The 16,052-nt window shown below is 34.5% G+C and overlaps 1 pseudogene; it reads left to right on the forward strand.

Annotated features, from left to right (window-relative positions):
- Nucleotides 1–1,247: 1,247 nt before the first annotated feature.
- LOC149178295 (uncharacterized) overlaps nucleotides 1,248–16,052 on the forward strand; it is a 35,866-nt pseudogene continuing 21,061 nt past the window's right edge.

A 16,052-nucleotide genomic window follows, 5' to 3' on the forward strand; every position in this document is an offset into this window, starting at 1 on the left:
CTATTATTGATAAACCCAAGGGAATAATAAACCAAAGGTATTAATTGTAAAAACCCAAGGGATTAATAACCCGAGTGATATCCAAGATAAGGGATTAATATTATAAGCCCTAGGAATAAGAACTCTAAGATAAATACTATAAACCATAAAATAAATATGGTTGACCATGTTTACCCATGGTTAATTTTCATATTAAGACAGTCTTTGTCACAATGTGACATTGCACCATGGTTGCACGTGGTTGACCATGATTATAAACCCAAGGGATTTATATTAAACCCTAGGATTGATATTATAAACATTAGGAATAATATTGTATCCTACGAATATGAAACCTAAGATTGATACACCCAAGGGATTGATATTATAAACGCAAGGTATATAAAACCTAAGATAAATATTATAAACCCAAGGGATTAATACTAAAAACCGAGGGATTATAAACCCAAGGTATAAATATTATAAACCTAAGGTATATAAACCCTAAGATAAATATTATGAACCCTAAAATAAACATGGTTGACCATGGTTGATTTTCATATTAACAAAACCTTTGTCACACTGTGACATTAGACTATGGTTTATCATGATTGATTTTTATATTGAGAAATCCTTTCTCACAATGTGGCGTTGGAAAATCGTTGACCATGATTGCTTTTCATATTGAGGAAATATTTATCAAAATGCAACATTGGACCATGGTTGACCATGTTGTCATAATGTGACGTTGGACCAAGAGACAGTCTTTGTCATAATGTGAGCATCGTTATTGTCCATGGTCGAACATGGTTAATCATGGCTGATTTTCAGTTTGAGACAATATTTGTCACAATGTGACGTTGGAGCATGGTTGATGATCCAGGTGGATCTTCAGATACAATGGCATGGAAAAACTCAGAAATCAAAGTGATTGGAATGAAGTCAACTCAGGACCACAACGTAGATCTCGTCATCCTGATTCCAATGGTGTGAACAACACTTCCATCCGAGTTCAGATGATGAAGTTATTGCACAGGGAAGATTGCTTTGATCCTTAAGGAAATGGGGATTTTTCCTTTGAAAAAGGGGTTTTAAGCCTTAAAGGAAAAATCAAAATCAGAGGACTTGTGGAGGAAGACTTAAGAGAGGTGCAGTGGAACCCCTGATCACCAATCTCCGATCAAATCGGATCGGCAGACCGGAGCCAACCGGATCGGAGGTCTTACTTGTATACATATTGGCACGCAGGTAGAGCGATCAACGATAAAATGAAAGGTGGGGTCGTCATCGAGACACCAGAGCGATATGAGTGGGGTATCGATGCGATTGACCAATGCGGATATCGGCGATCGACTATTGATACTTCCCCTTTATAGAACTTTAAAGACACCGATATGCCAATTGCTACCTTAGGTCGGACCCGATATGCAAATGCGTCCGATTTAATGTTTTTTTGAAGTTTGAGTAAATGGTTTTGGGTCTGATTTTCAGTGTTTTTCGGTATTTTCAAGGTCTTATCACCTCAACAATAAAAAGGCCATTTCAAGAGGTGGTCACGCCCGCTGATCCTTCCACGACACCAGCCTCTGTTGTCAACGAGGCAAGCCCTGATTTAAAAGGGATTCTGTCTGAAACCCATTATAAAAACACGATCGATGAAAAGAGTAGGGAGTAGGCATTTTGGCAGCATGTTGTTTCATTTGACAGGAGGCCGAGAGCGCATATTTGTCTGTTTCGACAGTTTCACATGACTCCAGCCCCTTCATTGCTACAGATGCATTGGCGTTGCTTACCTCTCCATCATCAGGCATCCATTTCATAGCCATATTTTAGATTGGAGGTATAAGCCTCTTGTGGACAGTTGATGATTGTAATTCTTTTCTGTGGTGAAATTTAATAAGAAAGGCCTCCCCATTGTTGAGCTGGGCCTGGAGATGTAGTCCGACCTGGACGAACTTTTTTTATCAAGCCTTGGTGTCTTCCTTTGTGCCTTTTATGTGTTTACTTCTCCTTTTCTTATGTGCACATTTCTATGTTAAGCTGCAAATTTGGCATGTGATTCTTTTCTATACATCTATAAGCGAAAACATCCTAGATCAAGTGGTGTCATAACAGGGGTTTTTAAATGTGAATTGGATGTTTGTATTCTAACAAGAAGTAGGCTTCATAGAGGTTAAGGGGAACTAGAACCTTTCAATCCAGAAGTAGGGCGTACACCTCAAAGGAGAAACATGGCAGAAGATGAAGCTCATCTTGAAGAGGAGTGTAATTTCAAAAAGACTTTCTATTCAATGGTAGAGAACATCTGTCAGCTATTTTTAAGACTGGAGAAAGCAGAGGAAAGAAATCCAAAAGGACAAGGTTTAGCACATGGGAATGGTGGAGACGAACCCCCTCCTTCTCCTTTTGGTAGTGAAGGCTCTCCTTACTCTCACCACCATAATCAAAGGAATCAAAAGGATGCATCTAAGAAACCTTTTTTTAAATTAGATGTTAAATTTGATCTTCCTTGTTTCACAGTGAAAGTAACGGAGAAAAGCTTAACAATTGGATCAGGTAAATTGAGGTTTACTGTAGGATTCAGCAAATTGTAGAGGATGAGGTGAAAATCTAGTTGGCCTCTCTATGGCTAGGCAACACATCTCTCGTTAGGTGGGAGATAAAATTAAAGAGTAGTAAAAATGTGGGTAAGCTCTTTTCCTCATGGTTTGATTTCACTTCTGTGTTAAAGGAAAAGTTTTATCCATTAGGATGCAAACATAAAGCTTTGATGAATTGAAAATACTTAAGGCAAGGCAAAGGGAAGGATGTTCATAGTTTTACATAAGAATTTAGGAAGCCAACACTGAATTTGGGTATTGCACTTGATGCACCTGAAGTTGTAACTAAGTATATTGGCTCACTACATAGTTATATTAGGAATTCGTTGTTATTGTTTGAACCAACCACTATTGATTAGCTAGCATAAAAGCAATTCATATTGAGAATAGGGGCAAGAATGAAAGATAGATCAGTCTAGAAAGACACCGTTCAAACCTCTCAACGGTAAATCTAAAGAAAAATGGAAAGGGAAGGAGTAGAAAATAGCAGCAGCCAAAGAAGGAGAGCGGCCTTATCGCAATCACTGCAAGAAGGAAGGCCACGATGATGATCTATGTTGGAAGTAGCACCCAAAAAGGCATCCATAGAAGAATGGAGGAAAAGGGAAGTAGAAAATAGTGGCAGTTGCATAGTAAGACCTTGGATCGGGAACAAAAGGTACAAAAAGTACCCTTACACCTCTTGTTAATTCTAAATCGCATGAAGGCACCAGTTTTGTAGATGAATCCCTTTCGAGTCACTAGAAAATAATTAAATTATTTCATATCAAGGTTGTAGTAAATCATACCAATGTTGAAACTCTATTTGATACTAGGTCCCAAGCAAACTTAATTGCAAAATCCATGGTAAAGGAGCTTGGCTTAGAGACAAAACCACACCCAAAACCTTACCCGCTAGGATGGATACATGATAAAGAGAAATTGAATGTAACCCAGCAGTGCAAGGTCAAATTTATGATTGCATCTAAGCTAGTAGACAAAGTAGATTTGGATGTAATACCATTAGATATATATGCAATGGTATTAGAGAGCCCATACTTGTATGGTAGAAAAGCAGTCTTTTTCCATCATGAGATTAAATATCATATCACCAAGGATGGGTAGAATACATAGTGTGGGCTCATCAAAATAAAATTAATTCCAGCCTCATAAGCATTGGGTAAATGAAAAGACTAGTGAATTCTAGTAAAAAATGCATGCCTATGGTTGTATGGGAGAAAATGGCTGAATTTGTTGATGCGTTCTAGGGCTACGATGGGAAGCATAAACATGAATTAATGGAATTGATTTCTAATTATACTGAACTACTTTCAGAGCCAAATGGATTACCTCTGAAGAGGGAAATCCAACATGAAATCCATCTATTGCATGATACCCCTCCACCAAATATCAGCATGTACAGGATGTTGGAGATTGAGATGGATGAGAAAAAGATGCAAGTGCAGGAATTACTAGACCAAGGCGTCATCAGACCAAGCACCTATCCATGTCGTTCGCCGATCATTCTAGTGCCAAATAAAGATGGAAGCTGGAGGATGTGTGTGGATTACCACGTGCTCAACAAGATATCGGTGAAAAATCGCTATCCCCTCCCACACATAGATGATTTATTAGACCAATTAAAAAGTGTTGTTTATTTCACAAAGTTGGATTTGCACAGTGCCTATCACCAAGTCAAAATTGTAGAGTAGGACATGTGGAAAGCCACCTTCAAGACCAAGCAGGGGCTGTTTGAATGGATGGTGATGCCATTCGGGCTTTGCAATGCTCTAGGCACCTTTATGCAGGTTATGAATGATATATTTCAGCCTTTCATTGATGAGTTTGTTCTCGTGTATTTAGATGATATACTAGTTTTTAGCAAGAGTTAGTTTGAACATGTGAGTCATATAAAGCAAGTGCTTGATGTGCTAAAGAAATAAAAACTCTTTGTAAAATTATCAAAGTGTGAGTTCGAGAAAACCTCTTTGGGTTATCTAGGTCATATTTTTGGTCATGGTCAGCTAAAAATTAATCCCTCTAAAGTTGAAGCAATCTTAAATTGGCCTAAGCCTACTAGTGTAACCAAGGTCCATAGATTTTTAGGTGTAGTCCCATAATAGAGGATATTTATTTCTAATTTTTCTATTATTGCAGCACCTTTGCACACGTTGACAAGTGTGAAATAGGCCTTCCAATGGGGATGAAGATAGTAGAAGTCCTTCAAAACATTGAAGGAAAAAATTAGCACCACACCAGTCTTAGCCTTACCTGATCTCCAACAACCATTTGAGATTGAAACTAATGCCAGTGGTTATTCCATGGGAGCTATACTAATGTAGAAAAAGAAGTCGATTTGTTACCATTCTAAGAAGTGTTCTCAAGCTGTGATAAACTATCTCACCCATTACAAGGAGCTTTATGCCTTGGTTCAGAGTGTGAAAAAGTGGAAACACTATCTGATCGGCAAGGAGAACATCATCGATACAAACCATTAGCCCTTGTAGTACCTTCAGTCACAAACCAAGTTGCAGCAATCTCATCATTTCAGGTGGATGGGCTTGCTTCAAAATTTTCATCTAGTAATAAAGTTTAAGAAGGGCACTAACAATAAAGTGGCCGATATGCTATCCTGCCCTCCTATTTTTGCTTCTGTTATTTTGCATAATGCTTCATTATCTTTTGAGAGTGATGCTGAACAATATACTAACGATGATGACCTTAAGGAGGTTTATGTAAAACTAACCAATGGTTCACAAGTGGAAAACTATCACTTGTAGGGGAAATTGTTGTATCACCTTGGTAAATTGTGTATTCCCATGGGAGAAAGAGTAGATGTAATTCGAGAGGCCCACACCTCTCTTGTGTCTGGACACTTTGGTGTTGAGAAGACTTTGTGTCATGTATAAAGATTTTTTTTTTGGCCTCATATGAAAAACATTGTGACTCACCATGTAAAGGGTTGTGTGATGTGTTCTGTTTCAAAGCCCTCTAATAGAAAACTTGGGCTTTACACACCACTCCCTATTCCGAGTTTTCCATGGGAAAATGTGTCAATGGACTTTGTAGGAGGTTTACCTTTGTCTAGGAAGAGTCATTACTATTTTTATGTCATCGTTGATCGTTTCAGCAAAATGTGTATTCTTATGCCTTGTAAGAAGTAGATTACTACATATCAGACTGCTTCTCTTCTCTTTCAGCATGTTTGGGTCAACTTTCGATTACCCAAATTAATTGTGTGAGGTCAGTACTCTCGCTTCCTTGGAGATTTTTGGACCAACTTATGGAGGACGATGGACACCAAATTGAAAATAAGCATGGCATTTCACCCACAGACCAATCGACAGATAGAGGTAGTTAACTATACCATGGTACACTTATTATGAGGCTATTATGGGAAACATCCCAAGTTATGGGATGAGCATCTCCCCTATGTACAACATTCCTACAACCGAGCAGTGCATTCGAGACATGTTTTGGTTACCTACCAAAGGACCTTTTTGATATGGTCATTGGAAGGGAAGATGGCTCCAGTGGATGTAATGATAGGGACAAAGCTTAACAGTTCATTTAGCAAATCCAATTGATTTACCAAGCAGTGCAAGAGAAGTTGGAGAAAAGTTAAGCCCGTTATAAGGCTCGACATGATAAACACTGCGTCGACCATCAATTCCAAGTGGATGAAAAGGTGTGGTTCCACATCAACAAAGATAGGATGAAGGGAGAAGGAAAGAAGTTGCGACCAATCTGGTATGGACCATTCACCATATTGGAGAAGATTGGGAACAATTCCTTTCATCTTGACTTGCCGGTATATATGCAAATGTACTCAGTAGTGAATGTGGAGAACATAAAGATGTAAGAACCACCTTTGATCATGGACACTGATGAGGTGGGTACAGTTCCTATAGTCAATGATTTTTCACTAGAATATCTCGATGAGTTGCCTGAAGACATCATCCTCGATAGAAGAACTAGGACTTCACAGCGAGGAGATGTATAATACCTTTGAGTGGGTCTCAAGGGAATGCACCCTAGCAAGGCCAGATGGATGGAGAAAGAGAAAGTGAGGGAATAGTTCCCTCACTTGCCAATTCACTAATGAAAAGCTTTTAGCAGTCCAAAAGCTCCTCAATGGGGAGGATTGATCCAAGTGGATCTTCAGATATAATGGCATGGAAAAACTCAGAAATCAAATTGATCGGAATGATGTCAACTCAGGATTAGAGTGTAGATCTCATCATCCTGATTCCAATAGCATGAACGACACTTAAATCTAAGTTTGGATGATGAAGTTATCGCATAGGGAAGGTTGCTTTGATCCTTAAGGAAATGAGGATTTTTCCTTTGAAAAAGGTGTTTTAAGCCTTAAAGGAAAAATCACAATCGGAGGACTTGTGGAGGTGGACTTAAGAGAGGTGCAATGGAACCCTCGATCGTCGATCTCTGATCAAATCGGATCGATAGACTAGAGGCACCCGGATCGGAGGTCTTACTTGTATATATATTAGCGAACAGGCAGAGCGATCGACGATAAAATGATCGGCGCGATCGTCATCAGGACACCAGAGTGATATATGAGTGGGGTACCAATGCGATAAGCTAATGTCGATATCGACGAGCCGCATTCGGTGATCGACACTTCCCCAGTTACAGGACCTTAGAGACACTGATATGCCAATTGCGACCTTAGGTCGGACCCGATATGCAAATGCGCCCGATTTAATGTTTTTTTGAAGTCCGGGTAAATGGTTTTGGGTCAGATTTTCAGTGTTTTTTGGGATTTTTAAGGTCTTATCACCTCAACGATAAAAAGGCAATTTTAAGAGGCGGTTATGCCAGCCAATCCCTCCATGACATCGGCCTCCATTCTGAACCAAGCAAGCCCCAATTTAAATGGGATTCTGTCCGAAACCCATTATAAAAAACACGATTAATGGAAAGAGCAGGGAGGAGGCATTTTGGCAACACACTGTTTTGTTTGACAGGAGGCCGAGAGCGCATACTTGTCTGTTTGGATAGTTTCACTTGACTCCATCCCCTTCATCTCTATGGACACATTGGTGCTGCTTACCTCTCCATCATCAGGCATTCATTTCACAGCCATCTTTCAGATTAGAGGTATAAGCCTCTTGTGTAAAGTTAATGATTGTAATTCTTTTCTGTCATGCCATTTAATAAGAAAGGGCTCCCCATTGTTGAGCTAGGCCCGGAAACATAGTCCGAATTGGATGAACTCCGTTATCAAGCCTTGGTGTCTTCTTTTGTGCCTTTTATGTGTTTACTTCTTCTTTTCTGATGTGCACATTTCTGTGTTAAGCTGCAAATTTGGCATGCGATTTTTTTCTATATATCTATAAGCGAAAATATCCCGGATCAGTTGACCATGGATCACTATCGTTATCATGATGTGACATTTGACCAAGAGACAATATTTGTGAAAATGTGACCATGGCCATTGACAATGGTTAAGCATGATTAAAATTTAATATTATAGTTAAAGTAAAAAAAAATTAAAGTTTGATACTAATATTAAAGTTAAAGTTTAATGTTAATAGTTCAATTAATAATGATAAAAATTAACAAAATTTAAACTTTAATATTAACAAATATATGTAATTAAACCATAGGATTAATAATATAAATGCTATGAATAATATTATACCTTACAAATATGTATTCTTATATTAATAAACCCAAGAAATTGATATTATAAACACAAGGCATTATTAGACCTAAGGGATTAATACTAAAAATCAAACAGAATAATATTAAACCCAAGAAATTAATATTGTAAAGCCAAGGTGTATAAACACTAAGATCAATATTGTAAACCCTAAAACCAACATGGTTGACCATGCTTGAATTTCATATGCAAAGACATTGGACCATGGTTGACCATGATTGATCTCCATATTGAGAGAATAAAAGGCTCACCCAAGTGATTTCATTTATTGGCCCACACAAACAAGTACGCATTGATTCAATAGTTTTTCTTTTCCTTACATATATCCTTATAGAAAACACATTCTTATGTTGTTTTTCAAGCACATAACCATTACATATTGTATCTTGATTCCTAAAAATAGAAACATATCTTTCTCTCGAAGTAAAATAGATCTTTATAAATATTTATAATTTAGGTGACTATATTAAGTGTCATAATTTTTCTATGAGAATTCTTGATGATCCTTAACAATCCAACAATAATACTCATATCTATATAGAAAAGGAAACAAATATATCTTATCATCTTATTTATTAATTTTATAACTACAAACATTTTAGTAACATGCTAATTATTAAATTTTGCATTTATTTATTTTAATAAATTCAATTGTCACTAATAATATTTTATTTTAGTATCCATGATTTACTAATTTAATAATAATATCTATGAAATTGCAAAATAAAAGATATTTATTTCACTAATAAAAAAAGGGAATGCAAAAAATTGCCAACTGAGAAAGGTTTAGCTAACCAATGAAAAATGTGAATAGGATTGATAAATGGTGATCCTAACGTTCATCGCCAACTTTATTGTAATGAATATTGAAACATGTTAACAATATCTATTTTGTTTGGTAAATATATTTATGTTCAAAAGTCGTAGAACGAACAAACAACAATTTAATCTATATTATGTGGATTTAAAAACTTCAAGAATGGACAAAGAAGTGATTTACCATCTCTCACCTACAACTAAAGTTTAATATGAATATTAAAGTTAAAGTTTAATATTAATAAAATTTAATGTCGATAAAAATTATTAAAACTTAAAGTTTAATATTAAAGGTAAATATTAATATATATATATGTAATTAAACAATAGGATTAATATTATAAACATTATCAATAATATTATACACTAGGAATATGAACTCTCATATTATACCCTAAGAATATGAGCCCTCAGATTAATAAATGCAAGCCATTGATATTATAAGCCCAAAGCATATAAAACCTAGAATAGTTTTAGTAAACCTTAAAACAAACATGGTTGACCATGCTTAATCACTTTTGGTAAAGACACAAAAGAAAAGTTGAGTCCTTTTTTTTCAGGAACATAAATAACTACTCGAAATCAAAATTTAAGAAAATGCCATGTAAAATAATGTCCATTTAGACTATGAATAGTCTAAAATATCAATTATTATAATATTATTTTATACTTTTAATTAATTTATTTTATTAAGTAATTAACATTTGCTTTTATTTTAATTTTTTTAAATGATTGCAATAAATATCTACAATTTCTTAATTTTCCAATATTTTTTGGTTTTACAATGGAAATTTTATTTTTTAAATTATACTTATGCTTTATATATATAAGGTATAATATTATTTTAGATTCTTAATTAATTTATTTATTTCAATTTTAAAAAATAAATATTTATTTTAATTTTAATTTTTTAAAGGTGTAATAAATTAACGATCCCTTAATTCCTTAATATTTTTTAGTTTTACCATAGAAATAAAATTTTAAAAATTTTTATTTATGTTTTACACATAAAATATAAAATAAATATTTAAAGTGTTAAAATCACTAATAATTTTCCCTATCACACATAACCAATATAATTCATAATTTAAAAAAATAATGATGATGATGATTATGATTAACGTTCACTAAGACCAATGTGGTCTAACGAACCTCAAGAAAAGATAGTCTAATTGTCATTCTTCAAAATCTTGTTTATGTGATCAAAGAGCAGGGAAAGAAGCATTTCAAGATCGCTATCGTTGGGTTGGCTTAATAAATTAAAAATATTAGAGGTGTGACTGATGATAGGTAATTAAGAGCAAACATGGGCAAGAGTAAGACAATTTAAATGGAAGTGATTTTCATCTTCCACCTTCTTAGTATCACCAATCTGACAAATTCTATCATCTTAGGGTATCTTAGGAGTAGGCCACCACCCAGTCTCACTCCAAAGCTCATGAGAGTTAGTTCTGTCCTAGCGATGTTCATTTTCTTCTTAGTGCTAGTCAACATAGAGAGATAACTATGGTTATTGAGGGTGGGTTTGATCGCCTACTTATAGTAACTTAGCTTCCTTTTACCCTCTATCTCCTTAGCATCCCACATCTTGTCCTTAAAAATTGAGGTAATAATATTTTTGATATTTCCCTTGCTTCCCATGATGATCTCCTCCCTAATCCCCCAAAGCTTGAGCGATGACTCAGCATCCTGATGCCACCCATGGTTAAGGCATATGTGGGGGTTTCGACCAAAGTTAGAAGTAATTTTTGGGAGCCTCTTTGATTCCATATTGCGAAGCTTCTTCTTATACATAAGATATCTAAACATGGTTGCAATTTCAATGGGGGACATGCTAGCTTCGGTCAAGAGGATAGGATAGGGATTATTTCCCTTGATCTTGAGGTTATAGGTTATGAATTACTTATCGATCATCTCAATCTTTCTCCACTACTCCCTAGATATACTGCACCCCCAAAATTCACATCCGCATAAGAAAGCAAGGGTGATGAGAGTCTCAAAGACGAATGATTTTTTACTTATAATGTAAAGATTGGCTGACTTAAAATTTCTTTCAAGCTCATAATAAGCTTTCCATCCTCCAATAATTCTTTTCTTGATGCTATAATTCTAGTTGAGATGATGAGGAAAGTAGATACCCAAATATTTATAAGAAGAAACCTGCTCAAGACAATGGTTATCATAGACGAAACTCCCATGGGAACTACTACATAAAGTGAGGATTTAAGACATATTTAAGACAATTTTTGGGTGAATTGTCTTAATCTGAGACAAAGAAAAACTTATGTATTGTCTTAAATATTGTCTTTAAGTGGGTGTCTAAAAATTATTGTCTTAAATATTATTGTCTTAAAAATTTGTCTGTATAAAGACAATATATAACACAAGAATTATTGTCTCGTAGGAGACAATTTCATTTTTTTCTCCCTTGAGACAATTTCTTTTTTGTTTCTCTCGAGACAACACTCAAGATTAGAGACGATATGTCTTTAATACTAGATATTGTCTCTCTAGAGACAATAAGAAAATTATTTAAAGATCAGTTGTCTCTCTAGAGACAATATAAAACAATGAATCTAGAAATATCTCACGAATGAAATAAATCGATATCAAAAACATTTAATTAAAAAAAACTAAAAATTCATTGATTAATTCATGTTAGGGCATAGCGGAATAAAACCACTAACCTCCTGCTTGTAAGGTAGGCACTCTTCCATTGAGCTAGCACACTTTAAAGAATTATGTGAAGGGTTGTGGCAATCCATAAAATTACATTTATATGCATTGATTTAAAAAAAATTCTTGACACATGATCTATAATATTTATAAAAACTATAATCATGCAGACCCTATTTTTAACTTACTAAACTAACGCAAGAGAGTTACTCGAATGTCACACACTACAGCATTACCCACACAACTTGTGTAGTCCATTAATGTACTATTAGGATTCCATATTATCAACACAAGAAGGAATGCGAGCATGCCAGGACCAATAATATGAATCATCCACAAAACCTACTAACAACCTTGTTTCCATATTGCCAACATACTGTATGTTGCAGGTGAATGAAATTTTCCTAATCACCTAAGATATTGATTTAAATTGCCCATCTTACATAATAATTGCAACCTGAATTTCAACCCATTTAAAATGAATTATCTATAAAAAAACAGAGCTAATATAGTCCATCTAGAACATGATTTAAAATTCCCATTTCACATAATAATTCAAAGTAAAAAAAACATTTGCCTAAAGTAAGTGGAAGAGTTTCCAAGGAGACAATTGAAAACCTTCCTAAGTACCCCTAGGGTTCAAATTTGTTAAAATACTTTGTAACATTTGAAGTCCCATTGAAAAGCATATTAAACTATACTATTAATTTCACACCATAAACTGTCATTACAAATTGCACAGATAAAATTTGTAGTGGAGGTCTAACTCAAATAGACAAAAAGTGGATATCAACTTGGAATATTAAACCAATATCTCAAAATTGAGGCATCATAAATGAAGAACATCTCAAGAGAACCGATCCTCCCAAAATAACCCATAAAGTAGTGATATTAGCAAGTGGATCTAGAGTGAAAAGATGCATGCATTATCATTCATTAGCCTCGAAAGGTAAATAGGGCCTCTCAAGATTGCAAAGAGACATATATATTGGAAAGGTACAAACATTGTTGAAATATTAGTGAAACAAAAATTTATAGATTCCAAACACTTTGGAATCTAGTATTTCAGTACAATCACTTCTAGTTTTTGGTGGTTCTACATTGTGGCACAGGGTGAATAGTTTTCATTGTCCTTTTGATACAAAGTGAGGTCTCTAAATTCCATAAAGCTTGTTAATGCCCTGTGTACATTAAGAATGTGGTTTTCATCCTATACTAGACCAAAAAAGGAATTTTTTTTTTTGGGTGGGGGAGGGGGGTGGCGAGGAGTATTTTTAGTCCTATAACTTCCTTCAAGGTAAAATAATTATATTAATGCCCGAAAAATGACAAAAAAATGTTCTTTATCTTTTTGTAGTTTTCAAGAGAATAATTTCTTCCGTTGAAAAATACAAAAAAATAAAGCATGCAATGGGAAACCACACAAATTTGGCAAATGAAAACAACCCAGAGTTTAAATTAAAAAAATCAATGTCTTCAAGAAACTATTGCATTCCATTCTCCTGCACAAATGTGAGCCAACCAGCAAATAACTAGCTATTGGGACCCAATAAGATGCAGAAGTTTTAGCTACCCTTGGAGTATTGTTTTGTGCATTGAAATGAAGAGAAGAGTCAATACATATTCATTTATTTATTTACTATTTTAAAATGTCATTTTACTTCAAGAAACAAAGAGTTACATCATGAAGAAAGGGTTACATCTAACAATAGGATTACAAGGAAATTTTGTAACTAAAAAACATATGAGTCTCTACCACAATAAGCAGGAAGGTGTTCAACATCTTTATGAAAAACTTAGAATTTGGCGTTTACAAAAAATTCCAATCCCTACTCAAATTTCCTCAATTCCCCTAACATTTGTGGGAGGAATGTTCATAATGGAAAGAAGTCATACACCTAGATTTCTACAAAACCATTAGCCACCAAATAAAATGTGTGCCATAAAACATTGTAGTTGTCTATAATTATCCGAGTGTCCCTAAGTAGAGGGTCTTTCCAAGGAAGCAAGACTGAGAAAAAAGTTAGATTCGACCTGAAATCATGCTCAAAAATTCTTGTAGACATGAATCTCCACTAGACATGCTCACTTGGAGATGCACCTCTGCTGCAAAACTTGCATGCAGTATTTGTAATGCCAACATTATGAAACAAATTATTTATTTATCATTTTAAGATTGTTATTCTTCATGTAATGAAATATATCATATAGCACAACAATTGTTCACAATGTGAACCTTTAAACTTATGATTGCAATGGATATCATAAAAGTTGTGAACATGATAAGATGTTTGTATACTAAATTACTTACCGCTACAACTTGAAATTCATCAAAATGTGTTGCTACTGGTAGGTAAGTATTGGCAATGACAAACAACCTTTACCCTTAGTATTATTTTTTACCTCAATCTTTCAAATCTCCATGTATAAACAGTGACAAATAATGGAATCATCCTCATACCTTAAATTCAATTGAACATATAAGTATAAGAATCAATTTATCAGAGCTTCCTAAACAAATCAAATAAAGAATACAACATGATGAAAACATCAATTATAACAATAGTAAATAATAGAATAAAAGGACCTAGAATGAACCAAAAATAAGAAAAAATGATAGGTTTGGCACAATAAGCCCTAGAGTTGTGGCTCTTTAATACCACTTGTCATGATCCTACCTATGGTCCCACTCAACAAAGTAGACACCCACATACTTAAAATTGTGTTCCTTTTGTGCAATCTATTTCTAGAAGCTCCACCTTATAGCAATTAAGGCTTTGGGTATAAGTTCTGAAATTGTAACAAATGAACTCATAATAATGCTAAGATGGCCTTCAAATCATGAGAATTGCAACAATCTATAAACAAGAATGAAACATCAAAGACTCCATAATATTTTTATCATTACAAGTAGGAAGTTCCATGTGAATCCCTCTCGACCTTCTCATTACGAAATGCTGAAATATGAACTCCATGCATAAGAGAACTATAGATATGGGGTTGAATGTCCTCTTATTCTCATGTATGAAGGCCCAAAATATAATGGTCGGATTAATTAGTTGTTCTCAGAAAGATTAAATGTAAGAAAAATATGCAACTAAAGAGAATCTGGAAAAACACAGATATAGATGTAATGGTTTGCGAGTATTGGCACCACCAAACATGCACCCAATGATTTTTTGACTACAAAAAGAGAGATCTTGTTATCTATGAACTATTTTGGTAGCAGTACAGCAGAACTGAGATGTCAATCATGAGGCAACCAAGAACAATTTTGGTTAGGAAAAATTCAATTTTATTTAAAAATATATATTATCGCCAAAAGTACACTAAAGGTATAATACTAGCAAATTCATGCCTCTCTTTAAACATGGTCACAATGTATGAAGAATGGAATCATTGCATTTTGATTATACCACCAAAATAGAAATGCAAATATGTTTTATACCTCAACCCGAATCTCACATAGTGCTTTCAAAATCAACACCCGGGAACTAGGATCAAGTTCCTTGTATGCTATGTTCTCCTCTCTACATAAGAAGGGAAGCCTCAAATCACAGAGAAATAAAATCCATAGAGGCACAAAAATATTTGAGGCTAAAACACTCACCCACAGGCAGCAATAATTGGAAATTCCCCTTCAGCTACCTATATATGAAAGTAAATAATCTACTTGAGTCACAACACATTTAAAAATTTGATTTCATTCAAAGTGGAATAACAAATTCTAGAACTACGATGTTGAACTACAATGGTCATGTCCTATTTTTATAACCTACTAGGTACCAGCGATCCTTAATATTCTTACATAATACAAACACCCATGTGTCACACCCAAAATCACCTCTAATTCCAGGAGGAGTCGCTTGCAAGGCAAATAACGAGAGGTTGAGATGTATTTCAATTTATATGTTCAAATGATCTTATTTAAATCTACATTCATCAGAAATAATTGATAAAAAAACAACATTTGATAAATGATGTGAGGATCAAAAGAATGCACAAAAAGTTATGTAATATTTGTTTCTAACTAAAATGACAAAACCAAATGCAATTATGATTATGGAAAATGAACTAACGAAGCAACAAGACATAATTTACAGCAAGCATTAATTTCTCCTAAGGCCAAAAATGGAATGGAAACATATGCAAATATTAATTTGAGGCCAATCATGTAACCCAGTGCAACTATATGATGGAAAACCTACTGATTTAGATGCAAAAACATAAATTACAGTGATCATTTATGGATGTCATAACAAATATAATGTTGTCTTTTTTGGTATTTTTGAATGTTTTCTTATGCTTAAATGTAG

Source organism: Pinus tabuliformis, chromosome 4_1, assembly GCF_031772625.1.
Source record: "Pinus tabuliformis cultivar Carrire ecotype Pingquan chromosome 4_1, CPIR1, whole genome shotgun sequence".
Lineage (NCBI taxonomy): Eukaryota > Viridiplantae > Streptophyta > Pinopsida > Pinales > Pinaceae > Pinus > Pinus tabuliformis.